The 20,546-nt window shown below is 57.6% G+C and overlaps 1 protein-coding gene and 1 long non-coding RNA gene across 3 annotated transcripts in view; one reads left to right on the top strand and one right to left on the bottom strand.

Moving 5' to 3' along the window:
• The window catches only part of ADAMTS17 (ADAM metallopeptidase with thrombospondin type 1 motif 17), a 269,013-nt gene that overhangs the window by 230,253 nt on the left and 18,214 nt on the right, over positions 1-20,546 (top strand). The window lies entirely within an intron of this gene.
• LOC149122931 (uncharacterized) lies at positions 14,748-16,016 on the bottom strand. The gene is made up of 3 exons (XR_016218501.1): positions 15,948-16,016; positions 15,596-15,718; positions 14,748-15,249 (listed from the first exon to the last, which is right to left on the bottom strand). It is a non-coding gene; the product is annotated as an uncharacterized LOC149122931 (long non-coding RNA).

Below are 20,546 nucleotides of genomic sequence, written 5' to 3'. Positions count from 1 at the left end.
TAACTTTCTTCAGCCTTCTTTTTCCAGCAAGTTCCAGTGATTTCCTTGGCCTTCCCGACTGCGTGCCATTAGCACCTCTTCATCTAATCCCGTGCCTAGCTTTGTGGATTCTCCCAAACCTTGCTGTCACCCTATGCAGTCTGGACTCTGACCACAGGGCAGAGGGCCTCTCTCCAGCCACCTGTACAACCAATACACACATCAGCAAACCTGGCCTCAGCCTTGGCAGGCGAGACAGGAGTCACGGAGCAGCCCAGCTGTTAGGGCTGTGGCCAGCAGCCTTTGTGTTGCTGACCAGGAGCACCCCAGCATCGCTCAGCACCCCAGCAGTGACACTGTGCACAGCCCCCAGAGGCAGGGGCGGACAGGGCAAAGGGCTCACCGGGGGCACAGAGCTGGGGCTCCCCAGGTCTAACGTGTTGCAGCCCTGTAGAGCTTACTAACCACTAGGGAAGGCTGTTCCAGTTGCTAGACACTTCCCTGTAGTATCTATGATCTGACCGCGTTCCAGGCAGCACACGCTGAGCTGTGCGCTGCGTGAGGGTGACTCAGGAAAGAACACTGAACGTCTTACTGGCAGTTGAACAGTCATGTGCAAGAAGTGTATTTGGTTTTTAAATTCGTCCTCGTTACTCAGCTATCTTAACCAGACTGGTCTTGTTTTAGGTTAAAATCGAATGAAATTCCTTGTGGATTCCCCCATTTTTTTTTCCTACTAAATCATGTTCCATCATGATGTGTGTTCCATCATGATGTGTGTTCATGAACGTGTCCATGTGTGCACATGTGTGTGTGTGTGTGTGTGTGAGAGAGAGAGAGAGAGACGATTTAAGAATGAAGGCTGAAACGTGTGGGTCTTTAGCTACAGCCACAGTCTGAGGAATTACCATTGTTTAATCCTTTCTTGCCAGCTGAAACAGATTTTCTTTCCTCCTCTCTCCTAAAATCTAACCGTGACTGGGGACGCTGGTCTACTCCATGCCTCTGGGGAGAAACTGACAGGCTCCGAATGCTGGAGCTCCCTTCTGACACCTTCCAAACTCCGTAACTCCTCCTGTGTTAGTTAAACAGCGAAGTCTGTGCCTTGCTTGGTTATCTACCTGAGGAGACACTCGGGGTGGGGAGTGCTGTTGAACACCCGGGCACTCCTCCCTTTGAGAGCGCCCAGAGCCCAGGTTTGCAGCTGAGGCGATGTCTCTTGTTGCGAGGAGGTCGCAGAAGCCGTTCTCTCCTCCTGGAGCAACAGGGCTTCAACGTCGCGCGGTCCTGGGTGCTCCCACGTCTGCGACACAGCTAGGAGGAAAGGTGAAGGAGGACAGAGCACAAACACAGCCACGACGGTGCTGCTCCATCAGAGGTGGGGGAGAGGTCCATCCCCCCCCCCCGTTCTGGGAGAAACATCTGGCACAGGAGGGAGCGCAGCGCAGGCGGCGGCGGCAGCTTCCCCGACTGGCGGCCCTGCGGTGCGGCTCTCACGGTGAACTTGGATGCACTTGGCTCTGCCCCCCAACAGTCTCTTCCCCGTGGGGCCTCGTCGGGTCGTTTGGGGCACAGCCCCGTGTCCCCTGTCTGTCTGACAGAAACAGAGTCTGTGCAAACAGAAGGGCCATTCTCTCTTCCTTGAAAGTACTATTTCCATACCACCCATTGAACATAACACGGTGGGGAAAGCGTGCTTCTTCCTGTGAGGGTCTCAGAGAGCAGAGGCGGAGGAAAGGGCTGGAGGCGGGTGAGCACCTCGAGAATCCCTCCTCTGAAAACCCACAATGATCCGAAATCCAAAACTCACTGAGCTCCGGGCACAGGTGGAGAGTCCCGCACCTGACCTCACGCGACCAGACCCAGTCAGGCCATGTGCATGGGTGTATTTGAAACATAAAGAATTTCAGGCCGGCGCCGCAGCTCAATAGGCTAATCTTCCGCCTTGCGGCGCCGGCACACCGGGTTCTAGTCCCCGTCAGGGCGCCGGATTCTGTCCCGGTTGCCCCTCTTCCAGGCCAGCTCTCTGATGTGGCCCGGGAGTGCAGTGGAGGATGGCCCATGTGCTTGGGCCCTGCACCCCATGGGAGACCAGGAAGAAGCACCTGGCTCCTGCCATCGGATCAGCGCAGTGCGCGGCCGCAGCATGCTGGCTGCAGCGGCCATTGGAGGGTGAACCAACGGCAAAGGAAGACCTTTCTCTCTCTCTCTCTCTCTCTCTCATTGTCCACTCTGCCTGTCAAAAAAAAAAAATTTTTAGTAGGCTAGGGCCTTCTGCCCAACATACCTTATTTTATATGCAAATATTCCAAAATTTAAAAAAATCTCAAGTCCAAATCGCTTCTGGTCCCATGCATTCCGGTGAGGGATGCCCAGCCGTGCTAACGGTGGTGCACAGTGCAGTGTCCTCGGCTCGCAGCTCAGCATGGCGGCCCCTTCCCTCCCCGGGCTCATGGTGCCCTTAGGTAAGGCCATGGCAGCTCACGTCTGCACGGCCACGGACTGGGATTCCCATGAGCCTCCTGTGGGCCAGCTGGCCAGGCCTCCATCCTCTAGACACTTGTGTGCTGGTGCTGGCAGCACCTCCCACGGTATGGCCCACAGCAAGTCTAAAGGGAGACAGGATGTCTGGGTGCATCAAGTCCATGGAGTTCAGATCACGCTCGGCGTCGCCCAGTGCCCCTACTGTGCTGGGAGTCACTGCAGGGAAGCCACCACGGAGCTGTGTGCCTGGAGAAGCCTGACCCTAGAACCCACCTTCCTGAGATTCTGCATAGGGGGCTGCCCTGGCAGCAGGCTGGGCCACCAGGCTGCCGGGGAAGCTGACTGCACTGGAACTCAGCCAGCCTCTTCCTCGTGTTGGATAGACGGCCACGTGCTGTGCAAGGTGAGGTGGCTGTCCCGTAACCTAGTGGCAGGAGCCAGCGACCGTCCTGCCCCGCCAGTGCCCCCTCCCTGCTCTGAAGCTGCAGCTGTGACATGGAAGTGCAGGGTGGTGGCCCGGGCACCACCACCTTCCACATCACATTTAGTGAGCAGGCGCCAGGCGGGAGAAACCTACATCCTGAGGGCCTGGGACCCCGGGCCACAGAGACCAGAGCTGAAAGTACACCCAACAGAGAATCCAGGCAGGATGTGGCGTGGCTCCCACAGTGGAAGAGGCACTGAAAACGGGCTGGAGAGAGGAGGTAGTGGTATTGCTGCAGGGGACAGCCTGGGCTGGGCTTCTCTGTCCCCCGCCCCCACACACTCACAGCGCAGGCTGCCTTGAGGTCTCCTTGGCGGGGCTCAGCTCACGTGCCCTCCTGGTGGCCAGAATATTGGAGGTGTGGTGTAGACACCCAAAGGAAACCAAGGTGTTCTCATCAGGCGAAAGGAGACCACGTTGGATAGGCGAGCCACAGCAGGTGCACCCTGCGTGGACCGGTGCTGATGTCATGATGAGACCAAGGTTAAGGCCCGAAGCTCCTCCACTGACACTGTCCCGCTAGAGTGAGGGCTGCAGGCCTGCTAGGGCTACTGAACTGGAAAATCCCCGTGCTCGCGGGAGGAAAGCAGCTGGCTGGAATGTTACTCTTGGATTGGAACTTCTCTCCATCGGCGGCTGCGTGATTCTCAGAGCATGAGAGAATTTTTCCCCAAATTCTTCGTGACTGGGTGGGGTACAATTTGTTACCCAATTCAGACTTCTGGTTATTTTAACCCCAAAACTGTGCCGATGCTAGCTCCAGTTCCTGGACTGTAATGGGATCAGGTGCGATGGCTAAAAAAAATTTAAAAACAAAAAAAAACCAGTGTGTCCGGTGGAGTCGTCAGCTGCTGACTCAGCTCTGTCTCTTACCCTTCTGCTTCATGGCTGAGAAGTCAGTTTGTTTCCGTGAGTCTCAGAAAAGAATTTTTCTCTCAAAGCACAAGAATGAGTTCATTGTAAAAGTAGAGACTCTTAGAAATTGTGTTTCTCCTGATGACGTGGAAATCCGGAAGATGGCAGGAAGCCAAAGCTTGCAGGAGGAAGCCGGGGCCAGCCTGTTCCAGACCTTGGACAGCGAGGAGAGAAGGCAGGAAGTGGCTGCGGGCTGCCCCGGGGGTGTCCGGCTACACTGAGGTCCCTCTGGGAAGCCAGTCTGTTCGCCTCATTCTGCTCGTGAGGACTTGGAGATGCCCAGTGATGGACTCTCCCCGCCCGTGCCCGTAGCAAGGAGAACCCAGACCAAGGAACTCCAACTTGAAATCTTACACATACTCTGCCACCCATGGCTCGTTTTCACAGCAGTGCACACACTTCTCTAGTACCATGTCCATGAGTGCTTTTGGTTAAGGCACCTCTGCAGAGACGCCCAGCCACGGGGTTCAGCTGGGGACTGTGTAGAGGTTTGTGGCTCTGAGAGGAGCCACTGCTGCTCACCTCTGTGGGGGTGAAGACGAAGTTGGAGGCTGCAAGCTATAAAACTAAGCACCAGAGCCATTTCTTGGACAGCTGCAGTTGGCCCACTTTCTGGCTTGTTTTTAGTGTTATATGGACGCATGCTGGAAGAGAAGGTCAAGTTCAGGGTCTAAGCCTTCCAACGGGAGGACGCCAGAGGACAAGGTGACTTCCCAGGAGACTTGTGTGTGGCAGGTGTTCGTGGTGGGAACAGGAAAGGTGCTAGCATCCTGGAAATCCCAAAGCAACTCACTCTGCCCACGGCAAGCCAGCCTCAGGCTCCTAGGGGCCAGGAGGGACCTTCTAGCTCAGACCCCAAGTGACCGGTGGCCAAAGTCATCAGGGACTGGAGGATGCTACGTGCAGTCTGTGCTCCCGGTATGAGATGTTTCTGGCCAGGAAGCTAAACCTGACCACTGAGGGATCCCATCCATAGCTTCTGCATCTGTGGCATCCTCTGTGGCCAGAGTGGCTTTACCCAGGCCACATGCCACGTGTGGGCAGGACACCTCCGTCCCTCCTGCAGGTCTCTTGTCTCTGTTCCCCTCAAGGGCGAGCCCCCAGCAATGTACCATTGATTTAGCAGATTCCTGGGTGAGCCGTGCGGGCCTGCGGTGAGGGCTCATGCCACAGGGGCTCGGGGCAACTGCTTGCTCTCCGCGGCCTGGCGGCTCTGAGAGCGCGGGAAGTCTCCACTCTGAGCAGATGAGTCAGCTCCTTACGGCTGTTGGCAGGGACGTGGACATGTGTCAGCCATCCCAGTGCCCCTTGTCTCTGTGGCCAGTGCATCTGTCTACCATGGCTTAGATAAAGAACCATCTGGAACAAAGGCAGGTGGGGCCGTGGCAGCCGGGTGACAGGGTAATGAGCTCCCCGTCTCGTGAGGACCCAAGCAGTCCCTGCTGGAACTCTGAATGCTGCCGCTCAGCACCTTGGACCCGGGGCGTCCATTTCTGCCCTCTTGGCGCTGCCTGGCCTCCAGGAACCTGTGGCTCTGTCTGTGTGACGGAGCATTAGGCAAGCTGGAAGGAGGTGATTTTTAGAAAAGAGCTTTGAGTGTGTAGGAATTGCTTCTGCCGTCACCGGAGAAGCAGGATGGCAAATGATTGGCAGTGTGACGTCAGCGTTAATAAGTGCTGGGGGTTGTGTGCCGCAGCTCTCCAGCCCACCATGCGGATTTTCCAGACGTGGGTGAACTGCACGTAGCGTTTCTGTGAAGTGACAAAAAGCAATGGCTGCAGAAGACAGTGCTAGACCAGGTGAAGGCGTAGCCCAAGACCCCCGGAGGCCAGCATGGAGATCACTCCGGAAGCCCAGCTCACGGCTCAGTTTCCCGTGGGGCACGGACGGGGTCCTTAACAAGCGCGGGGCCCTGTGCTAGCCACCGTCCTCCAGAAGGGCCAGGGAGGAGGCGAGGGCTGGACCTGGACCGCCTGCCGCCAGCTGTGCCCAGGCAGTGGCTGGACTCGGGGTGGGGCGTCCCCTGAGTAACGGTTTCCTTCGAGGACTGACAACCTGCTGCGCGTGGAGGGGGCAGAAGGAGCTTGCAAAGCGTGGGCAGCAAGGCCTGACTTGGCAGTCGCTCCTCCCGGGGTCTGGAAGGCAGATGGGGGCCTGCTGGTCGTGGGGCGGGGCGGGGGGCACTTCTCATGGCCTGGCAGAAATGTCCACAGAGCAGACGCTGAAGGAACTGTCAGAAATCTGGGAGAAGTGTCAGTACTCCCCTAAAGATGTGGGCGATGACTTCAGAAATTCATGGAAAATGGAATCAGAAGATAAATATATGTTGGTGCAGACAAGGTTTGAAAACCGTGCGTACCTGTAGATGGCCCGCCAGGGCACCTCCTGTAGCCAGCCGTCTCCACAGCACACACAGTGGTTGATGGCAGAGACTTAATCCAGACGGGAGTAAAGTAGATCTCTTTCCCCTCTGCCTGGAGGACTCCCGGCCGTGGTTTCTGTAGCTCATTAGCTATGACAATTATTAACAAATTCTTATTTGCAGTTGGAAGTGGGGATGGTAGTCCCGATTTCCTCTCCTGCCAAGACTCCGTGCAGGTTGCTCAGAACATGACTTACCCGGAGCAGCCCAGGGTTTCCAAATAGCCTTGGACCAGGCTCAGTGCCTTTGGCTCGGCCAGGCTGGGAGGGCTCACCAGGGCTGGGAGCTCAAGGTTCCCGTGACATAATTTACTGAGAACTTAATTGAGACTAATTCTTGTCTCTCATTCGCCTGCCGGACGCACATCTGCCCCGCAGCTGCGGTGGCTCCACTAGGTTGGGACGTTTGAATCTTTCTGTGAAGTGAACGAAAGGGCATGAATATTTTATTGTAGATTTATCCCCCTGTAACTTTTTATAGGAAACTGCTGGTGGTTTTATTAGCCAGCAGCGTTCAGGCGCACTGTCTTCCCCGACGTGCTGGAGCCGGGATTTAGGGGGTACTCAGCGCCCACTGCCTCAGTGAGGTCCGCTTGCAGGGGGAGGGGGGGAGGGTGCAGCCAAGTCCATGAATGGGGGAGGGGTGTTGGCACAGAGCCTGGACTGTTCTGTGATGTGCTCGCTCGAGGTCTGAGTCACCCCAGAAGTCAGCCCTCCACGTGTGTGGGTTCCACATTCGTGGATTCAATCAACCGTGGATCAGAAATGCTCAGGATTAAAAGCCACGTGTGGGCTGAACGTGTATAGGCTTTGTTGAAAGACAGTTCCACAGCTGTGTCCTCTGCGTTCACCTTGTACTAGGTGCTACAGGTCGAGTGGCCCCTTACCCACGATGCTTGGGACCAGGCGTGTTTTGAGTTGCACAGTGTTTGGACTTTGGAAGATCTATGCTTATGCCATGAGATGTCTTGGGGCTGGAGTCCAAAGCTAAACACGAAGTTCATTATGTCCCAAGATGCCGTAGCCACACAGCCGGAGGGTAACTTCTACAGTCTGCTCTTGCACCTGCGTTTTGACTGTGCTGCACAGGAGTCCAGGTGTGGGATTTTCTCTCCTTGGGTGTCGTGTGAGTGCTCAGAAGGTTTTGGATTTGAGGGAATCTTGGATTTCAGGATTAAGTATGTTCAGCCTGCGTAAGTAACCTACGTGGGACTTCAGCCATGCAAGAGGATGCATATAGGCTGTGTGAGTCTCATGCAGTTTGACATAAGGGACTTGAGCAGCGGCAGACTTCGGTATCTGTGCGTGTCCGGGAACCAGCGCCTCTCAGGTACCAAAGGTCAACCGTGATGGCCCAGGTGTTCCCACATCTGTGCGAGCACCCGGTTCTGGGAAGTCATTCGCCCCACTTCACACAGGGACAGCTGGGCCTGGGCGGGATTGTGGACAAGAAGCAAGCCTCTTAACTCCTAGGAGCCTCCGAGCCGTAGCAAGGTGAGACTGGGGTGTGTGTGTGTGTGTGTGTGTCAGACCACATAGAGAGCCCTGTGAGCACGGGAGGGGGAGGGGGAGGGGGGCACAGTGTGGACCCTGCATGGAGCTCTGGGAGGAGCAGGCATGAGACTGGCAGACTGAACGAAATGCAGATGGGTGCTGGGCAGAGGGACGGTGCTGCCAGCTCTGGGGCAGGGCGGAGGGCCTGGGGCCAGCTGATTCCTCCTACCTCCGTCTATCCCAACTCACATTTCCCTTAGTCCAGCGTCTCACTTCCGTCTGCCAGCGTGTGCTCCTGAGTGCGTCTGATTCCTGGGTGGGACGATGGGGAACGTGGGCCGAATGACTGGGTTCTCAGACTGGGCTTTGACTGTCAGACCTGCGTGGACACTCGGGAACCAGTGCAGCTCTCAGAGTGAGGAAGTGATGTGGCTACAGCACGCAGAGCGCGTGGGTTACCTGGAAGGGAGAGGGGATTACAGGTGGGCAGCACCCAGGAGAGGGATAGCCTGGGTGTGGAGATGGGGCCACAGATCTGAGGTTCCCTGTGGGGGTTGAGTGGCTCGGCCATGATGCAGCCGGTAGCCACACCGACCCCCAGATCCTGACCCCTCATATCTGCTCTTTGGAAAGGGAGTGGCCCCTAGGCCTGGGCCATGGAGGAAGGAAGAGTGGTTTGTGACTGCTCACGCAGGCCCAGACGCACGGGCACGTGGGACTCCCTGTCAGTCACTCAGACCCAGGTGGGGACCAGGGATCCCTTGTACCAAGCATCTGTGGAAGCCACAGCATAGGTCAGGTCTGCAAAAGACAAAGTGTCAAGTGAACCATGGAGCAAAGGAATCAAAGGCTGGAGCAAGGGCAGGGCGGGCCGTGCTTTGCGGATAGGGGAGGAGATGGAACATGTAGGAGGCAGAGCACCCCAGCCACCCAGAAGGGAGGACGCATGGCCGTCAGCGTCACAGCTGTCACCGGTGCTGTTACAGCAAGTCCTGCAGGCCAGGTACCCTTGGACATCAGACGCTGCCGTGTGCCAGCCCCTGCCCAAGGATTTGGGTCCTCAGGCACCAGCTGACCCCACGTGGTTCCAGTAGTGTCTGTCACCCCTGGGCAGTCTGTTTGCAGGTTCCCCAGGGCTGTGGGCTTCACCGGCCACAACAAGAAATGCTAGTACCAGTAACCAGCCGCAGAGGCAGAGGCACCAGGATTGGAAGTGGCGCAGCGGGGTCGCCCCCTTGCTGGCTCCTGAGTGTCCTGGGCAGCCCTGGAGCCCCTGTGCCGTGGCTAGGGAAGCAGGCAGAGCCGCGGGCCCCTTGCTCCCAACGCTGCCTGCGGGAAGCCGCGTGTGGCCCTGCCGGAGCCCTGCCTCCGAGCACCGTGCCCGTGCCCAGGGCAGCCCTGAACTCCCGCCAGGAATCTTTCCTAGGAGTCCCATGAAATTCTGAGCACTTCCCTCGCCGAGCGGGGCAGCAGCGAGGCCAGAGCGCCAGGCGTTGGCCGCGTGTTTTCACAGGGAACCGCGTTGCCCTCTGGGACCCAGCAGCCCTCGGGGTTTCCGCGGCTCTCTCGGTTCAGGGTGGTGGTGCTTGTGCCTGCTGGGCACCACTCAGACTGGCATCGTGGGACAGCCGTGCCGCCTCACTCACCTGGAGCAGTCTTCTCCCGCATCACCTTAGGCCTGGGGTGACCGTGAGCCAGCCCTTGTGGGGAGCAACTCGGACTAGACTGTTACTCGAATTAAGACTTATTCTATGCATCTGCTCTCCCACAATATGGCGCTGGGAGAGGAGTAAACAGCTTCTACCCAGCTGCCTCTCACCAACTTGACAAGCTGCAGGAGCTGCTCCTGATTGGAGGAGAGCAGCGTACTCGGCGTGTGGGTAGCAGAGTTGGGATTGGTGGAAGAGGACTATAAAGGAGGAGAGAGACAACATGCACCAGGAACATCTATCTGAAGGAACACCTGAGCAGCCCCCGAGAGAGCCGGCCGGCGGTGTGCCGCTCCCCCGCGGAAGTGGGGAAAGTGGCAGGGGGAACTGCCCTTCCACGGAGGTGGAAGAGTCGGTAGCCAACCCGGGAAGAACCAGCAGCAAACCCAGGGAGGGCCGAGCAGACGAAAGAACAGCGCAGGGTCCTGTGTCGTTCCTCCACGAAGACGGGGAGCGACATAATGGTGCCGTGACTCAGATAGGAAACTTAGGAGGGAAGAAACGGGAAGAAGTGGGAAAATACCGGAGAGACTAGCAAAGAGCCTAGGGAAAAGCCAGACGGAAAAGGTGCTGGAAGAAGCTATTGAAAGCCTAGGCATAGACTCGGATACGGACTGTGGGAAAGAAGTTAGGATTGGACGTTAGGATTGAAAGCGAAAGTGAAAGCTGGGAGAAATCTCTAAGGTCGAAAGCGAAAGTGAAACCTAGAAGAAACTTAGACTCGGATACCGACTGTGGGGAGAGGCCAGGAGAAATGAGAGGGGAATATTGTTGGAAGAAACTTAGGGAAACATACCGGGTAGAGAAAAATATGTTAGGGAGGATGAAGCCGCGGGGGCAGGCTGAGGCAGAGACGTAAGCTATGTTGGGATTCATCAAGTCAGCCCGGGGAACAAAAGGCGAAAAGCTAGACGCGTAAGCTAGGTTGGAATCCGTCAGATTAGCCCGGGGAGCAAAAGACGGGAAGCCAAACCGAAAGGCGCAGACGTAAGCTAGGTTGAATTCGCCAGGTTAGCCCGGGGAACTTAGACTGAATACCGGTGGTGGAAACGTGAGCTAGGCTGTGTGACTCGCGGAAGCCGCCGCGCGCAGAGAGAGCGCGCGGGGCACAAACGGGGAGCGCTCACAGGGCGCTAGTAGGAAACGCGGGACTAGCGCGAAGGCCGCGAAGGCCGTGGTGCGGGCGCAAAGGGCGCTGAGACCGCGAAGCGCACGAAGCCGGGAAGCCGCCGCGGGGCGAGGCGCCAAGAATCAGCCTCGGGGCAGGCGCCGGGAAGCCGCAGGGATAAGAGAAACAGAAGTTTAGAAGTAAAATGAGAGAAATAGGAATGCTGGCAGATAGGAGTAAAATAGGAGAGATAGGAATGCCCGGAGATAGAGAAATAGAGAAAAATAAGGCCTCCCCACAACACGGCAATGAGAGGGCTTGGATTCGGTCTGCCTGATTAGGGAGGCAGTTAGCACCTGCGGGCGGCTAGCAGCTTATGCGCCGCAGGTCACCGAAGACAGGCACAAATCAACATCAATAAGTCTCCCCACAATACGGCAATGAGAAGGCTCGGATTCGGTTTGCCTGATTGATAGGGCTTGTAAGCACCTGCAGGCAGTTCTAGCAGAGCAGAGCATGCGCTGCAGGGCACCGAACACAGGCACGCATCAGCGCCTAAAAACCTCCTCACAACATGGCGAAGAGAGGACCCGGATTCGGTTTGCCTGATTGGTAGGGCTTGTAAGCACCTGTGGGCAACTCTAGCAAGCAGAGCAGAGAGTGTCCCACGGGGCATCGAAGACAGGCGCGTATCAATGCCAAAAAATAAAAAGAAAGGGGGAATTGTGGGGAGCAACTCGGACTAGACTGTTACTCGAATTAAGACTTATTCTATGCATCTGCTCTCCCACAATATGGTGCTGGGAGAGGAGTAAACAGCTTCTACACAGCTGTGTCCAGTTCAACCAATAAACTGCAGGACCTGCTCCTGATTGGAGGAGAGCAGCATGCTCGGCGTGTGGATAGCAGAGTTGGGATTGGTGGAAGGGGACTATAAAGGAAGAGAGAGACAACATGCACCAGGAACATCTATCTGAAGGAACACCTGAGCAGCCCCCGAGAGAGCCGGCTGGCGGTGTGCCGCTCCCCCGCGGAAGTGGGGAAAGTGGCAGGGGGAACCGCCCTTCCACAGAGGTGGAAGGGTTGGTAGCCAACCCGGAAGAACCAGCAGCAAACCCGGGAAGGGCCGAGCAGACAAAAGAACAATGCAGGGTCCTGTGTCGTTCCTCCACAAAGACGGGGAGTGACATAATGGTGCCGTGACTCGGATAGGAAGCCTAGGCAGGGTTTAGTGTCGTTCCTCCGTGAAGAGGGGGAGCGACAGCCCTAAGGCAGACTAGCATGTGTGTGACACGGGATGTGGTGGTCCAAGCCCAGGAGGAAGCAGCAACACCAGGGCCACGGCCTCGTGGGCTGAGAGCTGTGCACCTGCACAGTGGGCCACACACAGCCTGCTGGGATATCAAAGTGTGAAGCCCTAGCCTGGAGGCTGCAGGGCCCAGTTCCCACAGGCGTTGTCTGGTTTTGAAGACCTGTTCCAGGGCTGCACTGTGGTATGGTGGGCGTCCCACATGGGCACTGGTCCTGGCTGCTCCACTTCTGATCCAGCTCTCTGCTGTGGCCTGGGAAAGCAGCAGAATGTGGCCCAAGTGCTCGGGCCCCTGCACCCGCGTGGGAGACCTGGAAGAAGCTCCTGGCTCCTGGCTTCAGCCTTGCCCAGCTCCAGCCATTGCAGCCATCTGGGGAGTAAATCAGCAAATGGAAGATCAATCTCTTTCCGTCTCTCTTTCTCTCTGTTTCTCCCTCCCTCCCTCTCTATAACTCTGCTTTACAAAAAAGGAAAAAAATCCTCATTCCAACATATTTTTTTAAAGATTAATCTATTTTATTTGAAAGAGCTGCAGAGAGAGAGAGAGAGAGAGAGAGAGGTCTTCCATCTGCTGGTTCACTCCCCAGATGGCTGCAATGGCCAGAGTTGCACTGATCTGAAGTCAAGAGCCAGGAGCTTGCTCTGGGTCTCCCACTTGGGTGAAGGGGCCCAAGGACTTGGGCCATCTTCTACTGCTTTCCCAGGCCATAGCAGAGAGCTGGATCAGAAGTGGAACAGCCAGGACTTGAACCGGCGTCCATATGGGATGCCAGCACTGCAGGCAGCAGCTTTGCGTGCTATGCTACAGCGCTGGCCCCCAACATTTTTAAATCAGGAGGAAGCTGGATTTTCAGCTTTGCTTTTAAAAATGGAAAATGTGGGGGCCGGCACTGTGGTGTAGTAGGCTAATCCTCTGCCTTCAGCTCCAGCATCCCATATGGGCGCCAGTTCTAGTCCCGGCTGCTCCTCATAGCTGTCTGCTATGGCCTGGGAAGGCAGTAGAAGATGGCCCAAGTCCTTGGGCCCCTGCACCCACGTGGGAGACCTGGAAGAAGCTCCTGGCTCCTGGCTTCGGATCAGTGCCGCTCTGGCCGTTGCGGCCATTTGGAGAGTGAACCAGCAGATGGAAGACTTCTCTCTCTGTCTCCTCTCCTTCTCACTGTCTGTAATTCTACCTTTCAAGTAAATAAATAAAATCTTTAAGAATAAAAATAAATGGAAGATATGGCAACCCTTGACCACACGGCCACTGTGGGCTGAGGGAAGCGGCTGCCCCTTACTCCAGGCACCACGTTTGCAGGTGACCAGGTCTCAGCCGCTCCCTGAGGCCAAGGTCAGTGAGCACACACTAGCCTGAGTGTGGCCTCTGAAAGCACGCTTATAAAGATTTCTGTGTGTACAGAGAGGCCCTGAGATGGACCAAAGTCATGGCCAGAGAGGGGGAAACAAAGGGGTCATCCGCTGGGTCACTCCCCAGATAGCTACGACGGCCAAGGCTGGGCCAGGCGGAAGCCAGGAGCTTCGTCTGGCTCTCCCACATGGATGGCAGGGACACACATCCTTGGCCATCTTATTCTGCTTTTCCCAGGCTGTTCGCAGGGACAGGGCTGGGAGTGGAGCAAACTGGCGCCCGTGTGGATGCTGGCACCCCAGGCAGGGGCTGTCCCCACTGCACCACAGCATCGGCCCCTGTGCCTCCCAGTCCGCCCAGTTACCAAGTTCACGGTCTTTGATGTGATGATTCGTGATAGATGCACTCCCAGCCCCCTCTCCTCCCTTCCCCTGGGGCTGTATCTGCTGCCCACCCACAGTTCCGTGTTTGTATGCGTAGACCCACAAAGGAGAGCCCTCCGTGGGCTGTGGGCCGCCGTCCCTTAGCAGGGGTGCGACTGTCAGGCCTCCCCACGGCCTGTGCAGCGCTGTGCCATCCTTCCCCTTGTTCCGTGTGTCTCATCATACACCGGCCAGGCTTGTTTGCTTCCCGTGTGGGTTTGTACAGTTATGCACGTGTGCAAGATGGTGTGATCCGGGCTTGCTGAGTGAGAGCCTGCTGGCCAGGGGGCTCCCCGTAGATACAGGATCCCCGCTCGTCCTCGGGGAACACAGCCCACGACTCGCGCGGGCTGCCTGAAGCTGCAGCCGGTAGTGACCTGCGTAGGCCGCATCGCCCATGTGCCCGCTCGCCTTTCCACCCTCACTCAGCGCTGCTGCCCCGGGACCGTGGCCTCGCGGTTGGAGGGACAGCAGCACAGGTGCACACCCTCCCCTTCCCTCCTCCCGACTCCTAGGCGGGAAACGCCTCTCACGTAGACCGCGGCAACCTCAGTGTGCGGTTTCCGTTTCTTGGGCAAGTCGGGAGCGTTCCCCTTTCTCTTGAAGGCAGCACTGCGTGGCTTCTCTCTGGCAATCCGAGCACGCCTGCTGTGCTTTGGGGCCTCTTGCGTGCACACAGGCCGTTGACGCCAAGCCCCCAGCAGTCCGCCCAGGCTAAGCGCGAGGGCTCCTGTGTGACGGGCGGCAGGCAGCGCGTGCAGCGTGGACGCCCTGGACAATGGGCTACCCTAGATCCCGGGCTGCAAACCTTAGATCCTTCATCAGCATGAGATTGCATCGCACCACGCAAACAGTGTGAAATTTCAAACTTATTTCTGGAATTTTCCATTGAATGCTTTCAGACCATGGTGGTCTGTGAGTAGCTGACTCAGCAGGAAACAGAAGCACCGATACAGAGGGACCGCTGCCCCGTGTGTCCTGTGACCCCTGCTCTGTAAGGACTCCCCCATCTCTGGACACAGAGCTACTAGGTCACACTGTTTTTTTAATTTTGAAATCCAGGCATAGTTCTTTTTTTTATTTTAAAGATTCTATTTATTTGAAAGGCAGAGGCACAGAGAGAGATTAGAGAGATCTTCTATCCATTGATTCACTCCCCCAAGCGGCTGCAAGGGCCAGGAGCCGGGAGCTTCTTCCGGGTCTCCCACGTGGGTGCAGGGGCCCAAGCCCTTGGGCCATCCTCCACTGCTTTCCCAGGCCACAGCAGGGAGCAGCCAGGACACCAACCAGTGGGGGTGTAAAGTGGGGCATTTACCCTGGGAAATAGTGTTGGCTACCATGCGATTCAGCAACCCCACTCCTGGGTGTGAGCCCAGAGAAGTGAGAACGTAAACTTGCACACGGTGGTTTGCGAGAGCAGTGTTGCTGATGTCCGCGACAGGGGAACAGCCAGACTTCTGTCGCTTGATGATGCATAGTGAAGTGTGATGTCTCCGCAGACGGGCTCTCACTCAGTAATAGAAGCAGATACGTGGCAGGTGATACACGGATGAGCTTTGGAGACGCTGTGCCACTTGAAAGAAATGATGGCAAAGCATCACGTATTATGGGATGCCATTCAAACAAAAGGTCCGGAGTAGACAAGTCTAGAGTGACAGCCATCAGATAGGGGTGACCTTGGGCTGGCAGTGATCGGGGGAGTCAGGGTGAGGGTGAAGGGTGATATGATAAAAACGCTCCAGAATGAGTGGTGGTCTCACAGCTGTGAGCACACTGTGCTCTGTAAACGGCTGCATTGCGTGGTGAACTCAGCCCCACCCTCACTGCCCTGCGACCTTGAGCAAGCCCTGTGACCAGAGCGAGACCGCTCTGTGCCTCGGTCCCCTCACCGCTGGACTAGACCCGCTCAGAGTCCTTACCAAGGTCCTGCTGGGGGTGTGGCTGGGCACGCGGGAGGCTCTGGAAGGAGGTCAGTGAACTGGAGACACCGCCCCTGCGGCTGTGCCTTGGCGGCAGGTGAATATCCATCCGTCCGTCCTGCCCTGCAGGGGAGAACGAGCTGCGATGACCAAGGTCTTCTCGGGCTGCTTGGGTTGGTCCCCAATCCTGACAGCCCCCACCCCAGTTTTCAGGGGCGTCCTCGACCTCAGCAACAAGTACATTTATCTGGATTCGGGGCCGGAAGGGGGTCCTTCCCCCCGCACCCCCGTTCACCCTGCAGAAGAGCACGCGGCCGAGGGGAAGGCTGCCCCCCCCCCCCAGCAGAGGAACCTGCTCCCGCCGAGCCGCCTCCGCAGGCCAGCAGGTCGCCCCACGAGATGCACTTCAGGTTCTCATTTCCTGTTAAAAAACAAATACGTGAATAATACGACCTTGCAGGGACACGTATCTGGGAACTCATAATCCTCGGGTTTTAAATGGAGACAGGCTGAGCTGAGACATCACGTGCGGCCGTAAAGTGGCCCCGGGGGCCCCCAGGGGAGCACCGCAGCCCGCTCGTGACGTCACACTCGCACCTCCTCGCCCGCCCTTCCTGGTGGACATCTGCTCCGTGAGAGCCGCCCGTACCTTCAGAGACCATAAATGGCACGTGTCCGAGTTGCGCTCTGATGTGTTTCATAACACAGTTGTGGCTGCCGTCTGCCAGGAGCTGTGAGGGGGATTCCGTCTCAGGCAGATGGGAGGGGCAGACACTGCCCGGGACTTCCAGGCCGTCGTGTGGCAGGAGCTGGGAGACGGGGCTCTGGGCAGCAGCCGGCCTCCGCGTGTCCTTCACCCCAGGTGTGCAGCACACCTGGTGCACGGAGCTGCCGTTGCCCCAGGAGGGGCCGAGCTGAGCGTACAGGCTTCCTCGGTGGGGCAGCCAAAGCCCAGTGGACAGCAGCCCTGCCCTGGGGACGAGGAGGACGCTCATCGCCGGGCACCTGGCCAGGCGTCTCCTGGACACTTTGCCTCCCGTGTGTCTGTGGTGCAGGCCGCACAGATGTGTGCTCTGCCCTGGCTCTGTGTCACCGAGGAGGACCCTGACGCTCAGAGCTGGAAATCACTTGTGCCAAGTCACGGGTCCCAGTCTCCAGGGCCCTTGTGCTGGCTTTCTGTTCCTTTCATCCCAATCCTGCAAATATGCTGGAAATCAGAAAGAAATTGTCTGTCTGTCCCTGTCTGGGTTCAGATTATCGACCCAGACGGCCCCTCCCAGAGGGCTCTGAAGAACAGTTCCTCTTGGCTGAGCCGAAGCCTGGATGGAGAGTCGCCATCCCGGCAGTCATGGCGGCTGCCTCCTGCCCAACCCAGGCTGAGGTCCCCGCTGACCCACCCACAGGCCTGCGAGGTGAGAGCGAGCACTGAGGCTGACCCGCCGCGGCCGCACAGCTGGTGTTTCGGCAGAGTGAGGACTTGACCTTGGGTCTGTCGGCGCCAGGGTCCCACTGAGAGTCTGAGACAGTCTCACTCCTAGTGTGCACGCCTTCACTCTCAGGGCTGGTCGGGTGCACCTGGGCTGGAAGTGTGCTGAGAGAAACGGAAGGCAGGAAGCCCTTGCTGGGATCGCAGAGGCTGGGGGACCGTGGGCCGTGGGCCGTGGGCCGTGGGCTGTGGGCCGTGGGCCGTGGGCCGGTCGCTGGTCTTGCTGCCTCTGCAGGCCTGGTGTCTGTGAGTGTGTTAGGTTGCAGGCAGGTCAGCTGTGTGGAGGGGTGCGTGCTGTCCCCCACTGGTGTCCTGACCCCCGCATCTCTGAATACAACCTTACGTGGAAGTAAGATCACGGCCGATGCACCTGGTGGAGATGCGGGGTGACCTGGTGAGAAGATCCAGGGAGAGCACCAGGGGAGGGGGGCAGCCACAAGCCAGGGGCCACCCAGGGCCCCCCCGATGTCGTGAGAACACAGGGTGGGTCTGAGGTTCACCCTGGGAAGGAGCCAACACCTTCATTTGGGACATCCTGCGTCAGAGCAAGGAGAATGCATTTCTGTTGTCTTAACAGTAGCCCGAGAAAGCTAGTCCAGGTTCCTAATCAGCTGGCCTTCAAATGGATGATTCTAGATCGTCCGAGAGGGTCCTTACAAGTGGAGGGGGGAGGAAGAAGAGGGGTGGAGGGTGCACTGTAGGACTCGGACAGCCCTGGTGGCCTTGATGGTGGAGGAGCCGCCCCACGCCAAGGACTGGGGCAGCCTCCAGGAGCCAGAAAAGGAGGCAAGGGAGCAATTACTTTGTGGGGTTCCCGAGAGGGGACCAGACCCCCTGGCCAGGGGGCCTCGTGTCAGACCTCTGACCTCAGAATCCTGACGTAGCAAATGTGTGTGCTCTGGGCCGTAAACGTTCGTGGTGATCTGTCACAGCGACAGGGCACGGCGTCTCCACAGTCGCCGGGCTGCCCACACGTTCTCAGCGCGGTGACGTGACCCCAGGCCCCGGCTGGCATCCCTATCTGAAATCCAAAATGCTCCTTGATCTAAATGTTCCAAGCGCCAATGTGATGTCAGAAACTCCACCCCAACACAGTCAGAACACAGGTGCACTGAAAGTGTAGAAAGTCGCTTTCGGCTCCTGTGCCTGGGGTGTATGTGAGACGTTAGTCTCACGTTTAGACTTGGGTGCCATCCACAAGATCCCTCACTGTGTCTGTGCACATACTTCCGAGTCCAAACCCCAGAAACCCTTCTGTCCCAAGCATTCTAGACACGACCTCTGAGAAGAGCTGCCGACTCAAATGTGGCCATCAACTGGCTCTTCAGGCTTTGGGGAGCACGAATGGAAGACGATAAAGCGCAGGTGGTGGCGGGAGCGGTCGCATCTCACAGGGCTGCAGCTGCTTTGCCAACTTGTTCACTTGGACTGAATGAGCGTTTATCACCATGTGCAGTGTCAGTGTTGTTCAGGTGTCATGGAACTTGGGGCTCCCGCAGCCGTGACTGTGAGAGTGAAATGGTATCAGCCACATGCACACAGAAAAAGAATTAAAAAAAAATCATTTTCTTTCCATACCTTGCTTTGTGCCAAGATTAGGAGCGAATGGTCAGGCCGAAAACCAGCTAAGATAAACCATGGAGAGCCGATGCCCACGGCACAGGTGTCCGCCCGTAGACAGCAGCTCCTGCAGACGGCTCCGCCCACAGCAGGCTGTGGGAACGTGTGCACCCGCCTGCAGGTGCCAGGTCTGAGCGCGAAGCTGGAAAGCGGCCTGTTGTCTCACCTTTGTCTCTTCCTTCGCGCCTGATTCTAACCACCCACTGCTCTCACCCGCTTTTCTGGGAGTTGTGGGAAAACGCACGTAAACTCTGCCATCCCCACCGTTCTTACATGCACAGCTCCATTTGCAGTGTCGCACACCCATCACCACCACCCATGCCCAGGAGGCTTCCTGCTCCCAAGCTCAAAGTCGACTCGGCAAACCCCCCGTCTCCCAGCCTCCACTCCAGCCCCAACCCCGGCAACCACGTTGTCCTCGCTGTCTCTGTGAACCTGACCTTGCGAGGTACCGCAAATCGGCATTTGTGTTTCTGCGACTGGCTGTCCTCTGAGTTGCCGTGCTGTGGCACATGTCAGACTCTCCGCCCCCCCCCCCCCGCCCCGGCCTGGGACCCTCTCCCCTTAGGTGGGACTTTTCAAGCCAACGAGGGTGCAGAGGCTATAGGAGACATCCAGGAGGGGCTGCTGAGCCTCACCCGGCATCTCCCCTGCCCCCCCACAAGGAGTGGCTTCTCTGGGCCACAGTTGCCACCGTGTTTGCTGGAGCACCTCTCCTGGCCATATGTCCAGGAACGGAGCTGTGCCCCAGGGCAGCGGGCGTGTCCTCCTAGGGTGGTGGACGGTTCCAGGAGTGCCACTCAGGCCAGGCCCTGGAAGCACAGCACATACAACAGAAGCAGAGACGAGGCTATTTTTTTAATTAATTAATTAATTTGAAAGAGTTAGAGGCAGAGAGAAAGAGAGGGTGTTTTTTTTTTTTTTTTGACAGGCAGAGTGGACAGTGAGAGAGAGAGAGACAGAGAGAAAGGTCTTCCTTTTGCCGTTGGTTCACCCTCCAATGGCCGCCACGGCCGGCGCACCGCGCTGATCCGATGGCAGGAGCCAGGTGCTTCCCCTGGTCTCCCATGAGGTGCAGGGCCCAAGCACTTGGGCCATCCTCCACTGCACTCCCGGGCCACAGCAGAGAGCTGGCCTGGAAGAGGGGCAACCAGGACAGAATCCGGCGCCCCGAGCGGGACTAGAACCCCTGTGTGCTGGTGCCGCGAGGCGGAGGATTAGCCTAGTGAGCCGCAGCGCCGGCGAAAGAGAAGTCTTCTAACCGCTAGTTCACTCCCCAGATGGCTGGAGCTGCACCAATCCAAAGCCAGGGGCCAGGAGTGTCTTCCAGGTCTCCCATGTGGGTGCAAGGGCCCAAGGACTTGGGCCATCTTCCACTGCTTTCCCAGGCCACAGCAGAGAGCTGATCGGAAGTGGAGCAGCCGGGTCTTGAACCGGCGCCCTTGTGGCTGCCCATATGAGCTTCACCCGCTCCGCCACAGTGCTGGCCCCGACAAGGCTGTTCTCACAGCTGGGGTCAGCGCGGTATCACCTAAAGGTATCGCCCTAAAGGCTGGCATTTGTATTCACAAAGTCAGTTACGACAGGACAGGACGGGAGATCTGGGCCAAAGTCAGCTCCTGAGAGTGAAGACAAAATAGGAGTGGGGGTGGAGCTACCAGAGGGGAGCGTGGCTGCTTAAGAGAGGTTGAGCCAGGCCGGGCAGCCTCACAGATCTCCAGAGAGAGAAAGCAGCACACGCCCACCTGCTGTTTCCCGGCACGCCTGGGCCGTCTCGCCCGTTTGATTAGGGAGCGAGCATTGGGACGGCCTGGACGCTCAGTCTATGCTGTTTAAAGACAGAAG

Source organism: Oryctolagus cuniculus, chromosome 12, assembly GCF_051225735.1.
Source record: "Oryctolagus cuniculus isolate XC-2025 breed Fujian yellow rabbit chromosome 12, ASM5122573v1, whole genome shotgun sequence".
Taxonomy (NCBI): Eukaryota; Metazoa; Chordata; class Mammalia; order Lagomorpha; family Leporidae; genus Oryctolagus; species Oryctolagus cuniculus.
The sequence above is the reverse complement of the archived record's forward strand: the minus strand, read 5'-3'. Positions and strand labels throughout refer to the sequence as shown.